The sequence below is a fragment of the Protopterus annectens genome, chromosome 6.part0, assembly GCF_019279795.1.
Source record: "Protopterus annectens isolate FY-2018-M chromosome 6.part0, PAN1.0, whole genome shotgun sequence".
In the NCBI taxonomy this organism is placed as follows: Eukaryota; Metazoa; Chordata; order Ceratodontiformes; family Protopteridae; genus Protopterus; species Protopterus annectens.
Window position 1 is genome coordinate 416,468,493 of NC_056737.1, and position 24,657 is coordinate 416,493,149.

Here is a 24,657-nt window from a genome sequence, read left to right on the forward strand (position 1 = left end):
GATCTAAAAGGCGCCTATCATCACATACCTATTGCAAGCATTCATAACAGTAGTAATTCATAATATTAGTAAAACCTGATATGATATGATATTACTGTAGTCCACGATAATGCCATTGTGTATTGTGGCCAATTTCTCTTCACTTTGTTCACAGCATATGAAGTGATTCACCATCTAATTCTGGTATAATGGGTGTTCCCGCTGCTTGAATGTTAGAAACATGCAGACAGGGACTCAAATGGCTATAAACCTATCAGATCTGCTCATGCTCAGAACTGAATGTGAGTTCAGCAACACAGCTGCCACACCATCTGCTCATTTGCTAGGAAATAGGCGCAAGCAAGTGCTTTCTGTGGACCAGGTAAGTGGAGAAAGGGAGATGGGAGGGTGCTTTTAGATGTACGCATGGGAACAGAGAGTGTAGTAGGGAGAGGCATTTTAGGTTTAGGCAGTAATGAAATGTTACAGTTTAGAAGGGGTTAGGGAATTTACAAGCTATGGAATGATGGGGCCTTCCAGGTTGGAGGTGGGGACATGCTTTATGGTGATGATAGTTATTATTTTTTATTGTGTGCATTTGCTCATTTTATTTGGTTTGTTGAGTTTGAGAGAGTGTGTGTGTGTGTGTGTGTGTGTGTGTGTGTGTGTGTGTGTGTGTGTGTGTGTGTGTCACCCCTGGGTTTCAGGATACTGGCTAAGGCTATTGCCACTTCTATAGTGCCTATTTTAGGCGGGGTTCCAAAGACCAAACTGCCACCATAATGGGTATAAACTAATGCAATCTGAGGATCATGCTGCTCAATGCTAGAAGTTTAAACCCCAAAATGCACTTGCTCGAATAACTCCTCAAAATGGAGAACATCCACGTTTGTGCTGTAACTGAGACCTGGTTTAAAGCAGCAGAAAGCACCCCTGCACTACCAGGCTATAACTCTTACCACATATTTCGGCCCCAGATAGCGGACCAAAGCTCCAAAGGTGGCAGTGTCTCCATATTCATAAAGGATATGCACACCTCCAGAATGGTAGCCCAGCACAATGCATCTGAGATTCTGCAAGTACAACTAACACTGGATAAGATGGCGATCCAGTTCTTAGCCTGATATAGGTCCCCAACTATGTCCCAAGACTCTCATTCAAGTTCCTAAACACCCTAGAAACTATTAGGGTCCAACCCAATACTCTCATACTAGGTGACTTCAACTATGCATCCATCATCTGGGAAAACTACTCATGCACCAATACAATGGCCCAACGCTTCCTGGAATTCATCATTTCCAATGCCCTCTACCAACTTATTCTTGCCACCACTAGAGGAGGCAACATCCTTGACCTGGTTATTACTAACATGGGCAACTGTTGCACTACACCAGTAGTTCATTCTTCCCTGGTTAGATCCGACCACAAACTAATCACCATGGAAATCCACATCTCGCCCACCCCCCAAAGTAAATACCTTGAAAAACTTCTCCAAAGCTAACTTTGGGCTCCTGAAAACACAGGTGGCAAACTTCATGGCACCCATGCAAATGGAAAACAGATGTATGACTGCCACAACATACACCAATGCACTGTATGAGCATGTGCATAAATGCATGAAATTAGCTATACCAAACAGAACCATGATGCTCTCCTCTAAAAAAGAAGCCAGTTTGGTGGTCCTCTGCCATAAATAAACTCTACAACAGGAGAAAGAAACTGTTGCAGAAAAAGGTGAAGACCCAAGACAGGAAAAACTCCCTCATTAGCCTCAACAAAAAGTTGAGATCCCTCATCAAAACCACTAAAGCCAGCTACGAAGGCAAAACTGTGACTGACACCAAAAGCAACCACAAAGCCTTCTATAGTTGTGTCAAAAATCTCCATGGCAATACACAGATGTGCTCTGAGTTACTACACAATTGCACCTCCTATACTGAGCCAACAGATGTTGGCAACATACTGGCCGATAGATTCAGCACCAACTTTACAGCTCTCTCTCCCCCCAAGGGACCAAACAATACTGGAAGATTGCCAGGTACCCAGTATCATTGCAGTACAGGTTAAAGCTGCATTGTCCAAGGACAAAAATACAGCTTCCATGGGACCCGACAATATCCCTGGTCGTGTTCTACACAAACTACAAGATGAAATGGCACCACATCTATTTGCCCAGCTCACTCACAGCTTCACCTCAGGCTTTGTCCCTACTGAGTGGCACACTGCTACAGTCATCCCTCGCCATAAAGGGGACGTGACTACAGACCCTGGGAATTACTGCCCCATTAGCCTGATGAATCTGATTTGTAAGGCTATGGAGCACATCATCATGTACCTAATTAACAAGGATATAGGGAATCTCCAAACTCTAGACCCCAAGCAATTTGGTTTTGTGAAAGGTAGATTGTGCCTGCTCAACCTCATTAAGTTTTTTGAGTCAGTCACCAGAGCTGTGGATGAGAGTAAGGCAGTTCATACAGCCTACCTTGACATAGCCAAGACGTTTGATACCATCCCTCACTCTGGAATTTTTGATAGGCTCACCGAACTGGGCATCAACCCCGATATCACTAGATGGGTTGCAAATTGGCTAACAGACAAAACCCACAGCATGAAAGTAGCAGACTCCAAGTCTGACTGTAAACCAGTCACGAGTGGTGTCTCACAGGATCGGTCCTGGGCCCACTCCTGTTTGTCATCTACTTCTCATAAGTCCAGGCCAACACAGAGGAACTCTGGCTGACCCAGTTCTCAGACAACTGTAAGCTGGGAGCCATTATAAACTCCCCAAGTGAGGCCTCACTGAGACCAATGACTGGTGTCAAAACTATGGCCTCAAGCCTAATGCCAAAAAATGCGTCATCACCCCCTTCAGGAATAACTCAGTCCCCACTAATTACCACATCGATGGGAGCCCACTAAACACAGAAGGGGTTATAAGAGATCTGGGGACATGCTGACAGCAACCTATCCTTCGTCCACCACATTGCCACCATATTCAGAAAGTCCTTCTATGTTGCACACCTCATTACCAAGGGTTTTGCATCCAAGAAGAAAGAGGTCATCACCTCTCTCTATACTTCCCTCATCAGATCAATCATTGAGTATAATGCCCCATTCGGCATGTACCTCTCTAGACACCTACAACAGTTGGAGAGGCCACAAAAGTACCTCACAAAGAGGATCCTAGGCCTTAAACACATGTCCTACACAGACAGACTCAAAAAAACTCCAGCTATTATCTGTCTCATATCGTCTACTAAGAGGCAATCTCTGCTTGACTTGCAAAGCCATGTCTGACCCGGCTCTGTTAGAAATGCTGCATCTAAAGAAATCCCAATCCCTCCACACCACATGCTCCAGGGACCTCAACCTCATTACCACAATTAACAGAACGTGCTGGAGAGACAGGTTCATAACCCAGAGACTGCCCCTGCTCTGGAATAGAGTCTCCATACACATCAAGCACCTCACTAGCCCTCTTCAAAATAAATCTTGATGAGTGAATGGGAAATAGAAAGTTCACCCCAGGGATCACTCCAGTGTCTCTACTTGAATGAGACACTGGGAACTAATGACAGGTGGCAAATTGCCTGGGCACTTCTATGGGCTAGGCTTGTAAAGGCCCCAGAGCCATTAGCCTAGTACACACCTATGAACCTGTGTGTGTGTGTGTGTGTGTGTGTGTGTGTGTGTGTGTGTGTGTGTGTGTGTGTGTGTGTGTGTGAGAGAGAGAGAGCAGAAACAATGATGGTGTCTGTGTATAATTTAAACTAGCAGTTATGTTAGTTTCTGTGTGGAAAACAAATTGTGTGTATGTAATTTAAACTATTCATTGTGTTTGTATCAGAGGTAATGTGTGTGTATTTCTGTATGGGAGAGAAGGTATGTTTTTTGTGTGTGTGTGTGTGTGTGTGTGTGTGTGTGTGTGTGTGTGTGTGTGTGTGTGTGTGTGTATGTTTAACATATCTCTGAACTGTCCTGATTTAGCCACATAGTTTTGTTGTGTTTCTCCAAAAATGTGAGTTTTTGTGGCAAATTAGAGGAGACGACTGAAGTCAATAAATAATGATATATATATATGTATATATATATATATATATATATATATATATATATATATATATATATATAAAATGATATATATATATGTATATATATATGTATATATATATATATATATATATATATATATATATATATACACATATATATATACACACACACACGAGATGTAAACTTCATATCCTTCATAATATGCATGCCCTCATAAATCCTGCAAGTCTAGCAACTTTCTAAGTTAAAAAGAGCAATACTTAAAATCTATCCCTTTTTTTTGGGCCATTGTATCTCCATTTTTTAGGATTTGTCCATATTTCTTGCACTGCACTAAGAGGTTCATAGGTAGGTACTAGGCTATCGGCCCAAAGGCCTACATGAGCCTAGCCAACAAGGTTCCCTGGCTTACGCCACCCAAGAAAGTTATTTTCCTGTGCCACTGTTGAGCAGAGACACAGGTTGACATATGTGCCTACCTCTCAACTATCCAGTGTCCAGATTTTTGCCTCATATTTCTGGCTTATTCATCATAAAATTAATGTCATACAGTTGAGTTTCAGACTTCATTTCCTTCAGAAAGTGCATGTTACAACAAACGCTGTTACTCTATCACTTTCTAAGTCTATAAGAGCAATATTTATAATCAGTCCCTATTTTGGGGGCTTTGTCCCCCCATTAGTTTATGCTTTGACCAGATTTCTTGCGCTAAGAGGGTGAGAGATATGGAGGCAAGGTATGGAGGCATGGTGTGTAATGCCATAGTTGTTGATTATTTGGTACATTTTAAGGGGGGATAGGGTGCTCTTTATTCCCGATTGTGTCCTCCATTGTATAAGATGACTAGTAACTATTAACTTGTTGTTAGTTTCTTAGTCATTCCCTGTTGCAATACTACCAGTTTACCAATTTTCTTTAATGTAACATGGGCAATTAATCCTTCAAAGGCAACAGGCACTGAATTTGTAGACGAAACACTGAAATGTTAAGTTGCTTGCCAGAAACAGGGTCACTTTTAATATAGTATTATGCATATTGATATTGATGTGATTTTATCTAAATTATATATAAAGCTAGTTATAAGAAAATAAAACTGATACTGATACAACATTTCAAGGGTCTAACCTTTTTAGGTCATATATCTACAGCTGTGTAAATTAGTGCCCCAAATGGGGACATAGTTTGCAAAACAGTATATTTAATAGGAGAAACATTATTTACTTATAGATTCATAGGTAGGTACTAGGCTGTCGGCCCAAAGGCCTATGTAAGCCTGGCCAGCAAGGTACCATAGCTTACACCACCCAAGAAAGTTATTTTCCTGTGCCACTGTCCAGCAGAGACACAGAAGTGATCCCCAGGGTGTATTTCCTATTTCCCATCCACTCATCAAGATTTTTCTTGGAGTGCTAATGAAGAACTTTGCTTGACATAGATGGATAGCTTGTTCCAGAGTATAGGAAGACTCTGAGACAGGAATCTATCCCTCCAGTGTGTCCTGTTTATTGTGGTGACAAGATTTAAGTCCCTAGAGCGTGTAGCTTGGAGGAATTGGGATTTCTTTAGGTGTAGCATGTCCAGCAGCTCTGGGATTGACATAGCTTTATATGTTAGGCAGAGATCACCTCAGAGTAGGCGATATGCTATGGAGTAAAGCTGGAGTTTTTTGAGGCGGTCAGTGTATGGGCATTTGTTTGAGGCCAGTAATCCTCTTTGTGAGGTACTTCTGTGGCCTTTCCAGCTGCTGCAGATGTCTTGAGAGGTACATTCCATAAGGGGCGTTGTACTCTATAATGGGTCTAATGAGTGACGAGTAGAGGGGAACAATGACCTTTTTTTTTCCTGGATGAGAACCCTTTTATGATGAGGTGTGCCATGTAGAAGGACTTCCTGACTACTGTGACGATGTGACTATCAAAGGAGAGACTACTGTCCACCTGGGTCCCAAGGTCTCTTATCACGCATTTGGTGTTAAGTAGATTGCTGCCTATGTGGTAGTTCATGGGTACAGAGTTTTTACCAAAGGGGATGACACTGCACTTTTTGGCATTGAGCTTGAGGCCATGGCTCTGACACCAGGCATCTGTCTCAATGAGGCCCTTCTGTAGGATGCCCACATCATTTCAGGACTTGACTATGGCTCCTAGTTTGCAGTCATCTGCAAACTTCGTCAGCCAGAGGCCTTCTGTGTTAGCCTGTACTTCAGAGAAGTAGATACCAAACAGGAGAGGTCGCAGGACAGAACCCTGTGGCACTCCACTTTTCACTGCCTTGAGGTCAGATTTGAAGGAAATATTCAGAAGAGATTTGTTCTATCTTTCTAAATGCCAAATGGGTTGGACAGAAAGATGAGAATTTGTCAGTATAAAATACTTTTCTAGCTACATCCCTGCAGCAGACAGCTTATATAAAATAGTTAAAACCTTAACATCCCCCTTTGTTAACAGGGCACTGTGGTCCTGTACAGGTCTGTTGATGTGAAAATGCAATTATTTCCATTTTTAATGTACAAATCTAGGCTGATAAGGGTTATAGAGTCACTGATGTCATCCATGACATAATAAAGATCATAGAATTGATAGCCACACCTCTGTCAAACAGCAAATGTAACACCTGGATATGTCCCCTGATTTGGTCTTCCTCAACTTTAAGCTGATTAACCCCCCACACACACATACACACATGCACACACACACACAAAAAGCTAACTCTTCTCTGTTTTAAACTGTTGCAAATCTGTACCTGTAACACAATATGCTAAAGTTCTGCTGTATGACTAATACTAATAACAATGACAAATGTGTGCTGAACAATCCACGACCAAGGATATAGAATTATACAAGTACTAAAATAGTTTTTATTACCCCAAAATGTATTAGTGTTAATATTATGTGCATGGCAACTGTTTTTTAATATGATTGTAATACTGGCATGGAATTGCTGGTCTTGAAGTGAAAAATTGGCTTCTGATGATTGTACCCCTAACACTTTGCACCCAAGGCAGCTGCCCCCTCCCCCCTCCCCACCATAGTTATGCTACAGGTCTTATAATTAGTTTGCCTTTAAATGTAAGCCTTGGCCAAGCTAGACTATTTTAAATAATTAAACTCCAAACAGTGTGATAGACATGTTGTGTAGGGTAGCCTTTTGAAATTATCAAGCAAAACATAGTGGTACCATTGTTATCAACCAAGAGTACGGATCTGTAGATTTTATTGACTGCGGTTTGTAGTTTGTGTTTGTGCCTGAGTGAAATTATATTATGGGAAAAACGTATTGTTGATATGACTTTATTTCTGTCCAGTGAGTGCCTGGCAGTAGGTGAGAGAAGATGTGATATTTTACTCCAAAGCTTTAGTTGCTAAAGCGCTTTGTTTATAGCTTTGTCTGTATATTGGGTGAATGTTAGAGAGGGGTCTAAAGTCAGTCTGAGTTATCTTTGTTCTTTGACCATGACCTATTGTCATTGCTGTCCTTGTTTAATATGGCAGTGTTTTGTACAGTTTTTTGTGTAGAAGGGAACAATATGACATCAGATTTTGTTATATTTATTAGTATTTTTTTCTCTTAGATCCATTTGCAAAGATAGTAAGTATCATTTTGTCCCTATCCATGTCTCCAACAACCTTCTCGAAGAAGTCCAACAAGTTTAGTAGGCATGACCTTCCCTTGACGAAAGTGATCTGGGATAGATTCACAATAATTCTTTCCTTTGTCTTCCATATATGACTAGTCTATCTTATGGGTTTATGGTTCCCTAGGTCTGTTGATGGCCTGCCTTTATGTAGAGGTGTGACCATTGCAGTCCTCCATTCCCCTGGGACAAAGCCTCTCTTGAGAGTGTGGTTGAATAGAGATTCTAGTGGAACTGACAAGTCATATTTCAAGCTATTAATGAAAGACAGATGTGATAAAAGCAAAGTGCAGTATTATAACGGATCAGGATTTATCATGTACTATCACAAATAATAAACTAAAAACATCAGCACAGGCAGAAAAACTTATAAGATACACAGATAAATATAAAGGAAAAGTACAAAATAATTTATTAATGGCCCAAAAAAGTTTTATAGAGAATTGGGAAACATGGTAAAAGGAATTGAAAGGCCAAAAAAAAAAATAGGAAATAGGTATATTTTGGAGAAGTATATATGAAGATCATGTGGAACACAACAAAGATGCTAAATAGATTGAAGAAGTAAAATAAATAATAAGCAGTTCAAAGGTACAGGATATGAAATGGGATGAAGTAACAGCCAGAGAGAATGAAAAGAAAAGCCTCTAATTGGAAAACCCCAGGCCCAGATGCAGTACCTAACTTCTGGTTACAATTATAATTTCTGCACATAGATTTAGCCATGAGTAAGAACTATTTATATGCGCTCCAAAAAGATGCCAACCTGGCTAACGACTGGAAAAACAATGTTCCTACTTAAGAACCTGCAAGCCGCCCTAAAAATTATAGACTAATAACTTGCCTTCCAATGACATATAAACTATACACTGGAATGTATACTGACAGAGTTGAGCCATTTAGACGAAAACTCAATTATGGCAATAGAACAAAAGGGCAATAAAAGAATGTCATATGGAACAAAGGATCATTTATTGTTAAAGTCATATTGGAGAACTGTAAAAAGGCAAAGAATCTAAGTATGGCATGGATTGACTACAAAAAAGCATTTGACAGTATCCCACATTCATGGATAAGAGTGCTTAAAAATGTATAAAATATACCCTACACTGATAAACTACATCAGAGCGACCATGAAACAGTGACAAACCACTTTGCAGCTAAGCCATGATAAAGGATAAATTATTATTCCAGGGATAAAAATCCAAAGGGGGATATTCCAGGGTGACTCTCTGTCACTGTTGCTCTTTTGCCTTGCCCTTAACCCATTAAGCTGTTTGCTTAACAGATTAGGTCATGGCTATAATTTGACTCCCAGAAAGCAACAAAATGTAAAGACTTCTCTTCTTTTTGTTGATGATTTAAAACTGTATAGCTCATCAGATGAATAACTGAAAGCACAACTGCAAGAAGTCAAAACTTTTTCAGCTGATATAAGAATGTTGTTTGGTCTTGATAAATGTGCAAAAGCAACCTTTAAAGCAGGAAAGCTACAGCATCAAGAAAACATCAGTTTGGGACAAGAGTGTGATATAAAAGAACATGAGCAAGAGGGAGTGAATAAATATTTGGAAATTGGTGAATGATCAATAATGCAAATAAAACAATACGGGACATTTTAGAGGGTTCAGGCACCTAGGCAGCGAGACATTTCCCTGTGGTACATTTGACTGGGGACACGTGGCTGAAGTGACATTCAGCAGCAGTGAAATATGTCTGTTTGCAAATTCCCTGTCAGCAAAAAAAATCACACACTGCCATCCTCACAGCTTTAATAACCAAATGCACATGGGGAAAACAATGTCCAGGGTCCCCAAGGGAACATGAGACAGCAGGCAATATGGCAGGCATCAGCAGCAGGCTGGCCAGAGGGCATGTCAGTGGCAGTAAAATGCAGTGCACAATGGGCAGTGCCTTAATAATTGGAGTGCGGACCACTACCCCCTGCACAGTGTCTAGGGAACATTACCTAAAACGCATACTGGAGCATAAATGTGACTACAGTAGCCTGCAAGATTTCCTCAATGCTGTAGCACATGTCTACATGTTGTAGTTACATAAGTATGTACTGTACACTGACCACAACACTCATTACTTCTTCTGCCATCATGCATTTGGTTATTAAAGCTGTGAGCATGGCAGTGTGTGCTTCTCTTTGCCCACAAGGAATTTGCAAACAGTCATATTTCTCTGCAACTGAATGTCACTTCAGCCATGTGTCCCCAGTCAAATGTTCCACAGGGAAATGTCTCGCTGCCTAGGTGCCTGAACCCCATTTTGGGTTCAGGCACCTAGGCAGCGAGACATTTCCCTGTGGTACATTTGACTGGGGACACGTGGCTGAAGTGACATTCAGCAGCAGTGAAATATGTCTGTTTGCAAATTCCATGTCAGCAAAAAAAATCACACACTGCCATCCTCACAGCTTTAATAACCAAATGCACATGGGGAAAACAATGTCCAGGGTCCCCAAGGGAACATGAGACAGCAGGCAATATGGCAGGCATCAGCAGCAGGCTGGCCAGAGGGCATGTCAGTGGCAGTAAAATGCAGTGCACAATGGGCAGTGCCTTAATAATTGGAGTGTGCGGACCACTACCCCCTGCACAGTGTCTAGGGAACATTACCTAAAACGCATACTGGAGCATAAATGTGACTACAGTAGCCTGCAAGATTTCCTCAATGCTGTAGCACGTCTACATGTTGTAGTTACATAAGTATGTACTGTACACTGACCACAACACTCATTACTTCTTCTGCCATCATGCATTTGGTTATTAAAGCTGTGAGCATGGCAGTGTGTGCTTCTCTTTGCCCACAGGGAATTTGCAAACAGTCATATTTCTCTGCAACTGAATGTCACTTCAGCCATGTGTCCCCAGTCAAATGTTCCACAGGGAAATGTCTCGCTGCCTAGGTGCCTGAACCCCATTTTAGAAGATATAAATTAATCCTGAAAACAGTGTTGACATCTAGGGACAAAATTCAAGCTATAAACCAATTTGCTCTACCTAACCTAAATTACAGTTTTGGAGTGATTGACTAGCCCCAAAAATTGTTGGATAGATTAGACTGGAAAACAAGAAGGATGCTTCATACTCACCAAATGATTTATAAAAAGTCAGTGCACACCAGGATTATATATTCCCTGTTGCGAAGGAGGTGTGGGTCTCCTTGAAATTGATTACATGTATAGATCTTCAATCATATTCCTATCCTAATTTACAGTTTTGGAATCTTTGACTGGTCCCAAAAGGTAATGGATCAGTTGGACAGGAAAACAAGGAAAAGGCTTTGTGATTTTCAGATGATTTATAAAAATCATTCTATACCAACATTATATATTCCTAGTTCTGAAGTAGGTATGGTCCTCTTCGAAACTGATAACATATATAGATCTGCAATCGTAGCACTATATGCATATCTGCTGACCTCACAAGACCCAAACATAGTGAAAGTTTTGAAACATGAGGAGAATAAATCAAGATGACTTTCCTTCTTAGTCTAGCAGAAGCATATCGGCATCAAGCAGGAATGGAAATCAGATCACAAGTAGATTTAAGTCAGGTAGCAACTGAATGTGACAAAAAACAAAATAAAGAATATAAGGTGAAGGATCAGATGAGAAGGCAAGAAATGTGGAAAATGCTTAGATAGTGTAAGTATAGAAAACTCCCGGAAGAATTTCATGTTGGCCAGGATCGAACGCAGGAATGGTTAAGGAGAGATGAATTCAAACCAAAAGATGAAAGGTTAATATTGGTGGCCCCAGATAATGGGCTATATACATGTTGGTTTACAAAGTGGGAGAATCAGACAAATATAAGTTTTGTAAAAAAGAATTGGAAACAGTTGCACACCTTGTTGCTGGTCGTGATATTACTAATGGCAGAAAGACTATACTGAAAGGCATAATAAAGTGGCAAGACTGTTGCACTGGGGATTGCACAAACATTGTAATATTGAAGTATCTGATAAACACTGGAAACATGACTCACAAACCATCATAGAAAATGATGGTCAACATCACATGGGATCACCTATTACCAACAGTTCAAAAGATAAATGCAAGAAAACCAGATATAGTGGTCAATGAAAAGAAGACAAAATTAGCATTAGTCATTGAAATTGCTACACCCAGGGACTACAGTGTTTTGCATACAGAAAGAGACAAAGTCATAAAATAACAGGATTTGAAGGTCAAAATGAGAGTGATGTGGAAGAAAGATACCTGGACAGTTCCAACAGTAGTAGGAGCAAATACAATTTAGATATGTTATCAATACATGTAACTTCATACGAACTGCTGAAGGAGTCATTACTGGGCACATTTTGGATGCTGCGAAGAGCACTTCTGGCTCACATCAAAGATTGAAGAAATAGTAATTTCATGAACTTTAATCATACTTTGACATAGGAATGGAGTCTGTTCACATCATGGTATTAGAAACCCAAACGATTTTGACAAATAAAAAAAGAGGTATCCTGGAATATTATCAGGACTCACTAATGCAGTGTTTTTAGCTTTGAGCAGTTCAGTGAGGATCACTTTGTTAGTGATAGTTGGGGGAGAAATGGTAGAGGGTATTTCCTGGAGGGTGACAGAGGGGTGGAATTGGAGCTACAGTTATTGGTCACCAAATCTGATATATCCATAGTTCGATATAGGGAGTTCCATTTACTATTAGTTCAGCACACTCTTGGGTGTTCCCTTTAAGCTTGTGCACATAACTGAAATTTGCCTTATGGTTAGCCTTAGCCTGGGAGGCTATTTTTGCTTTGAATTTGGCTTTGATGGACTTGCTTAGTCCCCTGAGTTGCTTGTTCAGACTGATGACAGAGATTTTTTGTCTTTTGGGCAAAGTAGTTCCTATTTTTGAACACATTTTTCTTTCTTTTGTTGTGCAACCAATTTATACTGGGGATTTACTAAGGGAGAGGGCTTGTTTTTGGAGTTTGTTATAAGTTTATTTCATTTGGTACTGCTGTTTCTACTAGTTACAGTGGATATAAAAAGTGTGCACACCCCTGTAAAATGCCAGGTTTTTGTGATATAAAACAATGAGACCACAATAAATCATTTCAAAACTTTTCCCACCTTTAATATGATCTATAACCTGTACAATTCAAATGAAAAACAAACAAATCTGTTGGGGGAAAAATATAAAAAATAAAAAAAACTTACAATAAGCTGGTTGCATACGTATGCACACCCTTAAAGTAATACTTTTTTGAAGCACCTTTTGCTTTAATTACATCATTCAGTCTTCTTGGTTAGGAGTCTATCAGCATGGCACATCTTAACTTGGCAATATTTGCCCATTCTTCCTTGCAAAAGTCAGTCTGTGGCTGGTTTCTCCCTCTTTCTCCAGTAAGACTCCCCACTGGCACAGCTATAGGGTTAAGATTTCAGCCGAGTGGTCAAGCCAAAACCTCCAGCACCATCTCTGTCCAACCAGTGTTTCGTGTACCTGCCTAAGTAGGTGCCACACACACACACTCACTTTGAGATTTGATTTATATACAAACACACAGACACTCCTAGAGAAGGCTGGCACAGGTTCACTAACTTTGCCCCCTCCTGCCTAGATTATAAGGTAGTAATCACTGCCACCAACCAGTCTTACTTATCAGCTACTACAAGGCCCTTCCCAAAGGGTGACCAATCCTACTATGTAATGTTACTATTATCCAAATGATAAGTGTGACCAACACTAAGGCTATTTAAGAGTGGTCTGTACAGTGTTGCTAAATACATATGGAAATTCTCTAATAGCTTAAATATCTCTAAACAAACCAGCCACAATTAAAAGGTTCAAATATATTTAATAATAAAGCACAGTGACAACAGAGTTCAGAATCACAGAAGATATTTTAAAACAGCATTGCAGGACAGTCTCAAATAAATACAGAAAACATCTAAACAAATCTTAATATATTCCTATCTATCTCTGAGACACTGTTCCCTAGTTATTTACTATTAGCAATACGCAGGCAAAAGTGCTGGTGAGATGATGTTTTCAGATCCAAGACAAGATACAAAATGCACAGACTTTCTCTGACAGGTAGTTCTTAAATTAATATTACACATTGCTGCTGGGTTAGCTGGATGACATCACTATATATCACCTGCCTTTAGTTCCCAGGCTAAATAGATACCAACAGAATTTAACATATCTCTGTGAAAGATACTTATCTCTCAGAAGTTGCCTGGAACTGGAAGTCGTAAAACCAGTTAAATACTTTTATCCTTGAAACCTGTAATTATTTCTGTTTCCAGACAATAGAAAGAATTTCTAGCTGCAGACATCCTGTCTCCTAGCTGAGATAACCACCGTCATAAACAATTCAACTTTTTTTCTTGGAGTTTTGCTCTTTTCCAGTAGGGTGCACTGTGGTTACATTTTTGAAGCTCAGCACACAACATACAGTTTACCTAAATTTGTATGACAAGCCTATGAATCATATCAATATTTACAAATGACATAGGATTATTTACACAATTCTAGCTAGCTGGGCTGGCAGCCTTCATACCCTCCACCTTGATTAAAGCTCCAGTTCCAGCTGAAGAAAAGCAACCCCAAAGCATGATACTGCCACCACCATGCTTCAGTGTAGGGATGGCATTCTTTTGGTGATGTAAAGTGTTGTTTTTGCACCAAACGTACCTTTTGGAATTGTGGCCAAAAAGTTCAACCTTGGTCTCATCAGACCATAACACATTTTCCCACATGCTTTTGGGAGACTGGGTGTATTGTTTTGCAAATTTTCAATGGGCCTGGATGTTTTTCTGTGTAATAAAAGGCTTCTATCTTGCAACCCTACCCCATAGTCCTGACATATGAAGAATACGGGAGATTGTTGTCACGTAGTACACAACCAGTACTTGCCAGAAATTCCTGCAGCTCCTTCAGTGTTCCTGTAGGTCTCTTGGCAGCCTCCCTGACCAGTTTTCATCTTGTCTTTTCATCAGTTTTGGAGGGGCATCCAGTTCTTTGCAATGTCACTGTTGTCCCATATCTTCTCCACTTTTTGATGACTGTCTTCACTGTGTTCCATGGTATATCCAGTGCTGTGGAAATTTTTTGTACCCTTCTCCTGACACCTTTCAACAATGAGATCCCTTTGATGCTTTGTGAGCTCTCTGTGAGCCATGGCTTTTGCTGTAGCAGGCAACTGAGTAAATGTCGGGAAAGTCCTACTAGGACAGTTGAACTTTATTTGCAGTTAATCAGAGTTTCTTTAATTGATGGCAGGTGTGTACCCAAGAAGACTGAATGCTGTAATTAAATCAAAAGGTGCTTCAGCAAAGTATTAGTTTAAGGGTGTGCACACTTATGCAACCATCTTATTGTACGTTTTTTATTGCTTATATTTTTCCCCTAACAGATTTGTTTGTTTTTCAATTGAATTGTACAGGTTATAGGTCACATTAAAGGTGAGTAAAGTTTTGAAATGATTTATTGTGGTCTCATTTTTTATATCACGAAAACCTGGCATTTTACAGGGGTACGTACACTTTTTATATCCACTGTATGTTAAGTAAAATCTATACAAGTAATGGCAATATTCTTGCAAAATGCTATAATATGTGGTACAGAAAGTCTTAAGTAATATGTGTTTTACTACAAACTTGGTTTCATCATTGTTGACTACAAGTCATAGTTCAATAGTTACTTGAAAACATTTCCATAGCAAAGAGAATTCCACAAAAGGTGTGAAATGAGGTGAAAATGTGTCCATTCATTTTGATGAGGCAGTGAGGATTCTGTCTAAGACTGAGACATTTCCTTACTATGAAGTACTTTGCCCTGAAAGGATTACAGTTTCAGTGTATGGGTAGTTGTACATAAGACTTTATTGGTGGGGCCTAACTCCAACTTCCTAAAAGATTTTGGTCTCACTTAAGAACTTACAGTCAGAAAGAAAAGTTGGAAGGGAGTTTAGCGTGGTCTTTTTACATGGCTTATTTTTTCCCTATATTTGTAACAAAACTGGTTGATTTCTATGAAAGGAAGAATTGTGAATTTAGACCCTTTTGAGGAATGTGTTAGGGATAGATAATCATCATGGTAGAAGACTGCTGTAGCATCACAATGTAATATAATTGAACCAGACTGGTATGTTCAACTTTTATTACTTCTGAGAGATTTTAATTGAACTGTGATGAATTACTCATTCTCAACTGTCGTATTTCACATGCACATTGAGGAAAAAGTATGAAGTACATGCTTAGTGTACTTTTGTTGCATTTTTCCTTAAGGGGTGTAATGTTGTGCATGACTGGAATTTAATTGTTTAGTTTCTAAGTTTCACACTATAACTGTGGTCTGGGTGGGGCAGTTATTTCCATATGTGGGTAGGATTTTCCAACTTTTAGGCTTATTTGTACAGATTAGTTGAGTATTTGCTTGGGCGGCCATGGTGGTGCAGTGGTTAGCATTGCCGCCTCACAGCAAGAGGTTCTCCAGTTCGATCCTCGGCTGGGGTGCCTTCTGTGTGGAGTCTGCATGTCCTCCCTGTAGTCGCATGGGTTTCCTACGGGTGCTCCGGTTTCCTCCCACATCCCAAAGACATGCTGCAGGTGAATTGGACACTCTGAGTTGGCCCTAGGTGTGTGTGTGTGTGTGTGTGTGTGTGTGTGTGTGTGTGTGTGTGTGTGTGTGTGTGTGTGTGCCTTCTGTGGAAAGCTGGGCGCCGGGCTGGCAACTCGACACTGTAAAACTCCACTGCCAATCATGAGTGGACAAGGTGATCCACTGTGGCAACCCCTAAAAGCCGAAAGAAGAAGAAGTTGAGTATTTGCTTATTTGAGTAAGTGTGCATGTGTACATGTGTGGTTTGAGGTTAGTCCTGTCTTGTTTGTTGGTAGTGGACAGGAATACGTAGGCTACTAGATGCAGATTTTTTAGATGATACAGAGCATATTAACTCCACAGTGAGGAATGTAAAAGACCTACTGGCAAAATGTAAAATCACTACCATATATTGGTCCACATTAGCCTAGTCAAGTAGATGTAGCATAGTGATCCATGATGAGAACACTTAGATTTCTCTCACACTTTATTTATATAATAAAGGGCAAACTGGAGAGAGACAATCAGCAGAAGACTGAGATGTAGCATTTCCTTATGTTTCTGCAGTTTGTATATAAAGCTTCAAATGAATGCCATTATTCATATATTAATGTGTATAAACATGGTGGCTACATTTTTTAACAATGCAAGCAATTATAACTTTGTTACCTCGTTCTTTATTGTAATGCCATCTCACATCCATTTCCCCAGTGCTGATGTCTACATTTTATTTTTTATTGTAACACTGTCTATAGAATGTTTGCATTTTGAAGTGTGTGGGCATACCTTTGGAGATGTAAGTACTGTGTGTGAAGTGCCAGCCTCATCTGTCATACATTTTTGCCCATCCATCCATCCATCCATCACCCCTTTTTCTAATTTTTGAACATGGGATCAGGGTGTCACTTCAACAGTGATAATCATCTAGAGCCAAGGTTTAAACATCCAGGTGACTAGCCCTGACGTATCTTCTAGCAAATATATTGTCTGCTGCTACAATTCAACACCATTGCAAATTAATATTATCATGAGCACACAATGTTTAAAAACAAAGTATTTACTTATTTCAAAGCAGCAATATATTGTTGTCTGGTCTCAGCAGTTGATGTACATATGTATTAGTGAAAAGTTGTAGGTAACGTGTCTGCTAATAATTGGACAAAGGTAGATAAGTTTGCTCTTGTATAAGCTAGGAGTGATGTGGTTTAAGATGATTTGGCTATTTTTTTTGTCTTTGAGCCACAGTAAATTATTTGGACATGGGTATCAGAATTTGTGTTGGATATAAAAACTTTGATTAGCCCATTTTTACTTGACTCTGTGATATAATTTTTGGAATTTTTATTTTCTTACAGTATTAGAATAAATATCCTTGCCCTTCTACCTCTTTCCCCAGCATAATGTATATAAATTGATTTTAGAATACCGTAATTCTGATTTCTGATGCAGACTTGTGTATCATGATTCTTCCATATTCACAGTTATCCTTTTCTAGTTCCTGATATAAAAATGAGTTCTCCAGAAGTGCACTTATTCGCAGTAAAGGACTAAAAGGGGGATTGCAAACCTTCTGTACACATGGATGAAAAAAAAAAATCACATTTCTTCCTGGCTAATTTTTTTCTCAGATAATCCATTATTATGCTCACTTTCTATGTTTCTTTGTCACGGTGCTTACTTGACTTTATGGTATCAGACAAGTCTTACCCCAAGTCAGTTTTATTTGCTATTGTTTATCAATCTACATTTATGTAAAAAAAATACAGGGATGCTTTCAACTTCAATTTTTGTTTCTCTTTTTTACTCTGTGTTTCTCTCTTCTGCCTGCAACCATCATCCCTCCCACCATTGACCAGTCAGCCAATCATTCCCTTTCCCACTGTGACAGTCAGTGAAGAGGGACTGTTGTTTAGGTAGCCATCAGGGCTTTTCTTGCTCAGAACTGGTGGTCAAGGACACAGCATACACAAATGTCATAGATATAGCCAACCTGCTGGCAAACAGGTTCAGTGAAGACCTCACCCCCTATCCCCCCTATCAGTAAATTAGGACATCCCCAGAACCTGCCCCACTCCACCTATCTCTAGGGAGCAAGTCATCACTGCCCTCTCAAAGGCAAAAAATACAGCCTCCATAGGACCCAAGAACATCCCAGGCTGCATCCTACATGAACTCAGGCAGGAGCTTGCAGCACCATTAGGAACCTTGTTTAACCAAAGCCTTAGTACCGGCTTCATCCCAGCTGAGTGGAACACAGCCATTGTCATACCTTTGCACAAAGGTGGAGCATCCACTAGTCCAGGAAATTATAGACCCATCAGCCTAACTAGCCTGATCTGCAAGGCCATGGAATGAATTATTATGGACCTCATTAACAAGGACGTCAGCAACCTCCAAACACTCGATCCCACACAGTATGGTTTTGTCAAGGGGAGGTCATGCCTGTTAAATCTGGTCAACTTATTTGAGACAGTCACCAAAGCCATGGACGAGGGGAAGACGGTGCACACTGCCTACCTTGACCTGGCCAAAGCCTTTGATACTATTCCCCACTCAGGTATAATAGATAAACTCTCTCAACTAGCCATCAATCTGTATGTTACCAGATGGGTAGCATAAGGACTCACTGATAGAACCACCTAGCCAAAATAGGGCAAGTGACCTCAAGCAGTAGACCCATAATGAGTGATGTACCTAGGGATCAGTCTTGGGGCCTCTATTGCTCTGGATATTCTTTTATAAGGTGCAGGCCAAAACCAGTGGTCTATGGCTGACCAATTTTGCAGAGGACTGCAAGCTGGATGTTGTCATCAATTCCCCTAGTGATGTGGGCATCCTCCAAGAAGGTCTCACCCTAACAAATAACTGGTGCCAGAAACATGGCTTCAAACTGTATGCCAAAAAATGCATCATCATCACCTTTGGGGAGAGTGACATCCCCACAAATTGTCACATTAATAACAAGGTCCTAAGCATGCAGTCAGTCTTGAGGTACTTAGGCACCCAGGTTGATAATAAACTGACTTTTAACCACCATGTTGCCTCTGTTCTAGAGAAAGCTTTCTACATGGCTCACCTCCTTAATAAGGGTATCTCATCCAGGGACAAGGAAGACATAACAACTGTATTCTTTCCTTATAAGACCCGTTATTGAGTACAATGCCCCTTCGGCATGTACCTCACAAAGCACATGCAGCAGCTGGAGAGACCACAGAGGTTCCTCACCTGGAGAATCCAGGGCCTCAGACATCTACCCTACACAAGCTAAAAGATCTATCCCTCTACTCAGTCTCATAGAGTCCCCAGAGGTAACCTCTGTCTGGCAAACAAAGCAATCTCAGACACTGCCTTACTGGGACTGCTGCATATCTGCAAGTCAAGCTCCACTCAAGTAAGCCACACGCTTAACCTCAGCCTGGTCCGTGATATCAATAGGACTTGTTGGTGGGACATATTTGTTGTTCTAGAGACTCCCCCTTCCTTGGAATAGACTCCCTCTCCATGTCAAGCAGGGTATTTCAATCCTTTTTAAGCACAACCTGGATAACTGGATGGGGAACAGAGAATACATCCCTGGGATTCCACCTGTGTCCTTTGCTGACTTGTCAGAACACAGGCCAAATTCTTGGCTAGGCTTGTAAGGGCCTCAAGGTCAATAGCCCAGTAACCACCTATGATCCTGTGAACCCTAACAGTTCTTCCCTTGACAGCTTGTTACTAAGTATTTTTTTGTTGCTTTCCACATCTGAATAACTAGCGACTGTATTTCGCCTGCTTCTCTGTGCATTTTAAACTGTTTTTTTGCATTTAAACTCAAACATTGCACTTGGAATCCTTGTTTGTTAATTCGTTGACTGTATTTGTTGAAATTCTTCTGTGCAAACTGTAATAGCTGATTTATAGCAGTTTAAGTGTTTGCTGTACCTGTTTCTGCCTATTTAAAAAAAAAAAAAAAAAAAAAAAAGAAAAAAATATATCTCTTGTTTTCCTGCTCTACGGTGTTAGGTTAGTCCAGTGTCAGAGTTGCTGATTCCTGGGCTTTGTTAGTGGTTCCTGTGTACTGTTTCCTTGCCTTATTTGGGGGAAAGGTAGTTACCTTGCTTACCAGTGGGAGTGGGAAGCATTGAGCTGCCTTTTGGTCCAGGTTGTGAGGTTTCAGCCAGAAACTAGTAGTTTATTGGTCATTTTGGGCCAGTTTTCCAGCTTTTTCCAGCCCCCTGGTATAAAACACGCTAAACGCGCGTTTTCTAGCTTGTACCTGCTCAGCACAGACTCCACGTGGGCCAGCAGAGCAATCCAGGCTACAGAGAGCTGAAAAAGCGACCTTTCTTGTTACTAAGTATTTTTTTGTTGCTTTCCACATCCGAATAACTAGCGACTGTATTTCGCCTGCTTCTCTGTGCATTTTAAACTGTTTTTTTGCATTTAAACTCAAACATTGCACTTGGAATCCTTGTTTGTTAATTCGTTGACTGTATTTGTTGAAATTCTTCTGTGCAAACTGTAATAGCTGATTTATAGCAGTTTAAGTGTTTGCTGTACCTGTTTCTGCCTATTTAAAAAAAAAAAAAAAAAAAAAAAAGAAAAAAATATATCTCTTGTTTTCCTGCTCTACGGTGTTAGGTTAGTCCAGTGTCAGAGTTGCTGATTCCTGGGCTTTGTTAGTGGTTCCTGTGTACTGTTTCCTTGCCTTATTTGGGGGAAAGGTAGTTACCTTGCTTACCAGTGGGAGTGGGAAGCATTGAGCTGCCTTTTGGTCCAGGTTGTGAGGTTTCAGCCAGAAACTAGTAGTTTATTGGTCGTTTTGGGCCAGCTTTCCAGCTTTTTCCAGCCCCCTGGTATAAAACACGCTAAACGCGCGTTAGCGCGATTTAGCGCAAATTAGAGCGGAGTTGCCACCGTTGCACACTAGGGCAGCGGCGGTTAGCAAAGTTTAAACTATTTGGGCCATCCAAATTCCACTCTTCAAATTTTCCCTTAAAACTACCTTCCTTGAACTATACTACTGATCTAACCTGCGTATCCTATAACTAAAAAGATCATCTCTACTTGACTCCAAGTAGACTATACTCTATCTGTAATACCTAGCACTTGCTCCTACAGTACTTATCACCTTGATACAGCACTCTTGGTATAGTTAGTACCCCAAAAAGGCAAACCCCATTTCTTGCTCACCCACATCCCCCGAAAACTCTTTTAAAAGTTTTTTTGTCCATTCCCTTCTAGCATGTCGAGGGATCAGTTGCGAGTTTCCTCTCCTGCTCAGCTGGTGAACCTGGGAATATTGAGGCAATGTTACAACTGCCTCATGTACACAGACAACCCTCTCCTCCTCCCACAAAACACAAATACATGCGAGAGATGCACTTATACGGCCAAACTGGAGGCTGAGCTCTCTCAACACAGGACTGGCAAGACCAGACAGGAGGAGAAGGTCACCACATACACTATAGACCCAGTCTCACATAGTACCATCACAACCTCAAATCATACACATATGCACACAAAGACATACTCGGAGGCTCTGATCAAAAATCTACCAAAACAGCAGAGGCCACCAAAGCAGACACGCAAACAACTACCACCTCAAAACACAACACCTGCAACACACAGACCTCATAGTCAGTGTGTCAAACAGTCACAGCCCTTAAGGCCAAACACAATGCCAGACACACTAGTCATTGGTGACTCCATAGTCAGAAACACTGACGTCCCGCTCACCAGACTGAGTAAGGAGAAGGTCACAGTAAGCTGCCTGTCGGGTGCTAGAATCCGCCACATAACGCATGCACTCAGGTCTCTCAACAGCAGGTACAAGTACGATTCAATCATTGTCCATGCTGGTGTCAACGACCTGAGACGTACCTCCTTGGACTACATGAAAAGAGACATAGAGGAGCTCTCTGATTATGTAGCCCAAGCAGGTATGACCCTGACCTTGAGCAGTATCCTACCTTCACCAAGAATGATGCCACAATACAGAGATAAGATGATCAGCTTTAACAATTGGCTTAAATTCTGGTGTCATTCAAAGGGGATCCAATGTCTGTCTGCCTGGGATGACATGCTGGACAAGCCACGCTGCTTCGCAAGGGACGGCTTGCACTTGTCACCCTGGGATTCCGGATTTTGGCAAAGGCTCTTGCCACCCCCATAGTGCCTTTTTAGGCAAGGCTCAAATTCTAAACCTACCACCCTAGAACAAAACAAAGAAAAAACTAAGGGTAATGCTGCTCAATGCCAGAAGTCTCAACCTCAAGATGCACGCACTCGAGGCCCTTCTCAGTATGGAGAACATCGATATCTGTGCTGTGACAGAAACCTGGTTCAAGGCTCCTGAGAGCACCCCAGCACTATCAGGTTTTACCTCATATCATGCGTTCCGGCCCCAAAACCCGGACAACACCAAGAAGAAAGGAGGAGGGGTATCCATATTCATCAAGGACACCCACACCTCAAGATTGGTGGCATCGCACGATGCATCGGAAACCATCCAGGTGCAATTAACCATAGGCAAGACTGCTCTGCAAATTGTAGCATGTTACAGGCCACCCTCGCAAACTCAGGAACCTCATATGGCCTTCCTGAAAACACTGGAGGGGATAAATGTATCTCCAAACACCATCATACTAGGTGACTTCAACTACCCAAATATAGACTGGGAACACTACTCAAGCCCAAACACTCTAGCCCAAAGGTTCCTGGAATTCATAAACTCAAATGCCATGGAACAACTAGTCACCATCCCCACAAGAGGAGAGAACATACTTGATCTCATCATCACAAACATGGGAGCACAATGTTCAGCGCCAGAGGTATACCCCTCACTGGTGAGATCTGATCACAAACTAATCTCGCTGGAGGTCCTCATCCCGCCCCCACCCGAAATGAAAAAGACCACAGTAAAGAACTTCTCGAAAGCCGACTTCACACTCCTAAAGACTAGTGTGGTCTCCTTTAAGGCCCCTGAGCCAGCGGTTAACATTACCCAAACCGCAGAATCACTGACAAATGCCTTCTACCAGCACCTGCAGGACTGCATGGATCAGGCAATCCCAAGCAAAACAAAGACTCTTTGTACCAAAGGCAAGCGTCCAGTTTGGTGGACCCCAGCCATAAACAAACTCTACAACAAAAGGAGAAAGCTACTACAAGATAGAGCAAAATCCTTAAAAGGTAAGACACCGCTGATCACTATAAGTAAAATGCTGAGAGCTCTCATAAAATCATCCAAAGCTAATTTTGAGAGAAAAATAGCCAAGGACTCTAAAGACAACCATAAGGCATTCTTTAGCTATGTCAGAAACCTAGGAGGAAACTCCCAGATATGCTCAGAATTAGTTCAAAATGATGTGAAGATTACTGATCCTACAGACATTGCCATCTTACTGGCTGACAGGTTCAGTGCAAACTTCTCCCCCCCCCTCCCCCCCTAAAGGAGAGATATCTATACCAAATGATTGTAGCCCCCCAAACATCTCTAACGCCCAGGTGAGAACTGCTCTCTCCAAGGCAAAGAACACAGCATCCATGGGACCTGATGGTGTCCCCGGCTGTGTGCTCCATGAACTCAACGAGGAATTAAACCCACAGTTAGGACAGCTGTTTAATCTTAGTCTCGCCTCCGGATACGTACCCAGGGAATGGCGCACAGCGACTGTGGTCCCACTCCACAAAGGCGGCGCTTCCACCGACCCTGGAAATTACCGCCCCATTAGCTTGACAAGCCTTATCTGCAAAGCCATGGAGAGGATCATAATGGATCTCATAAATAAAGACATAGGGAATTTGCAGACTTTGGATTCAACCCAGTTTGGCTTTGTCAAAGGCAGATCATGCCTTCTAAACTTGGTCGACTTTTTCGAAACAGTCACCAAGGCCATTGATGAGGGAAAGGCAGTCCATACAGCCTACCTAGACCTGGCAAAGGCTTTCGATACAGTACCCCACTCGGGTATCATTGAAAAACTCATCAACTTAAATGTAAACCCATACATTACAAGATGGGTTGCAAACTGGCTGAGCGACAGAACACACAGGGTCAGAGTTGCTGGTGCCATGTCAGACTCAAAGCCTGTCACAAGTGGTGTCCCACAGGGCTCAGTCCTGGGCCCACTCTTGTTTGGCATCTACTTTTCTGAAGTACAAGCAAACACAGGAGGGTTATGGCTGACAAAGTTTGCAGATGACTGCAAACTGGGTGCCGTAGTTGAAAACACATCCGACACAGATATCCTCCAGAAGGGTCTCACAGAAACGGATAACTGGTGCCAGAGCCATGGCCTTAAGTTAAATGCCAAGAAATGCATAGTCATACCCTTCGGGAAAAATAAGGTTACCCCTAGCTACCAAATAGGTGGCAATCGTCTGAACACAGAAGAAGTTATTAGGGACCTAGGAACCCAGGTTGAC

At 41.3% G+C, this 24,657-nt stretch overlaps 1 pseudogene; it reads left to right on the forward strand.

Annotated features, from left to right (window-relative positions):
- Window positions 1-238: 238 nt before the first annotated feature.
- Window positions 239-24,657, forward strand: part of LOC122803850 — an 88,360-nt pseudogene continuing 63,941 nt past the window's right edge.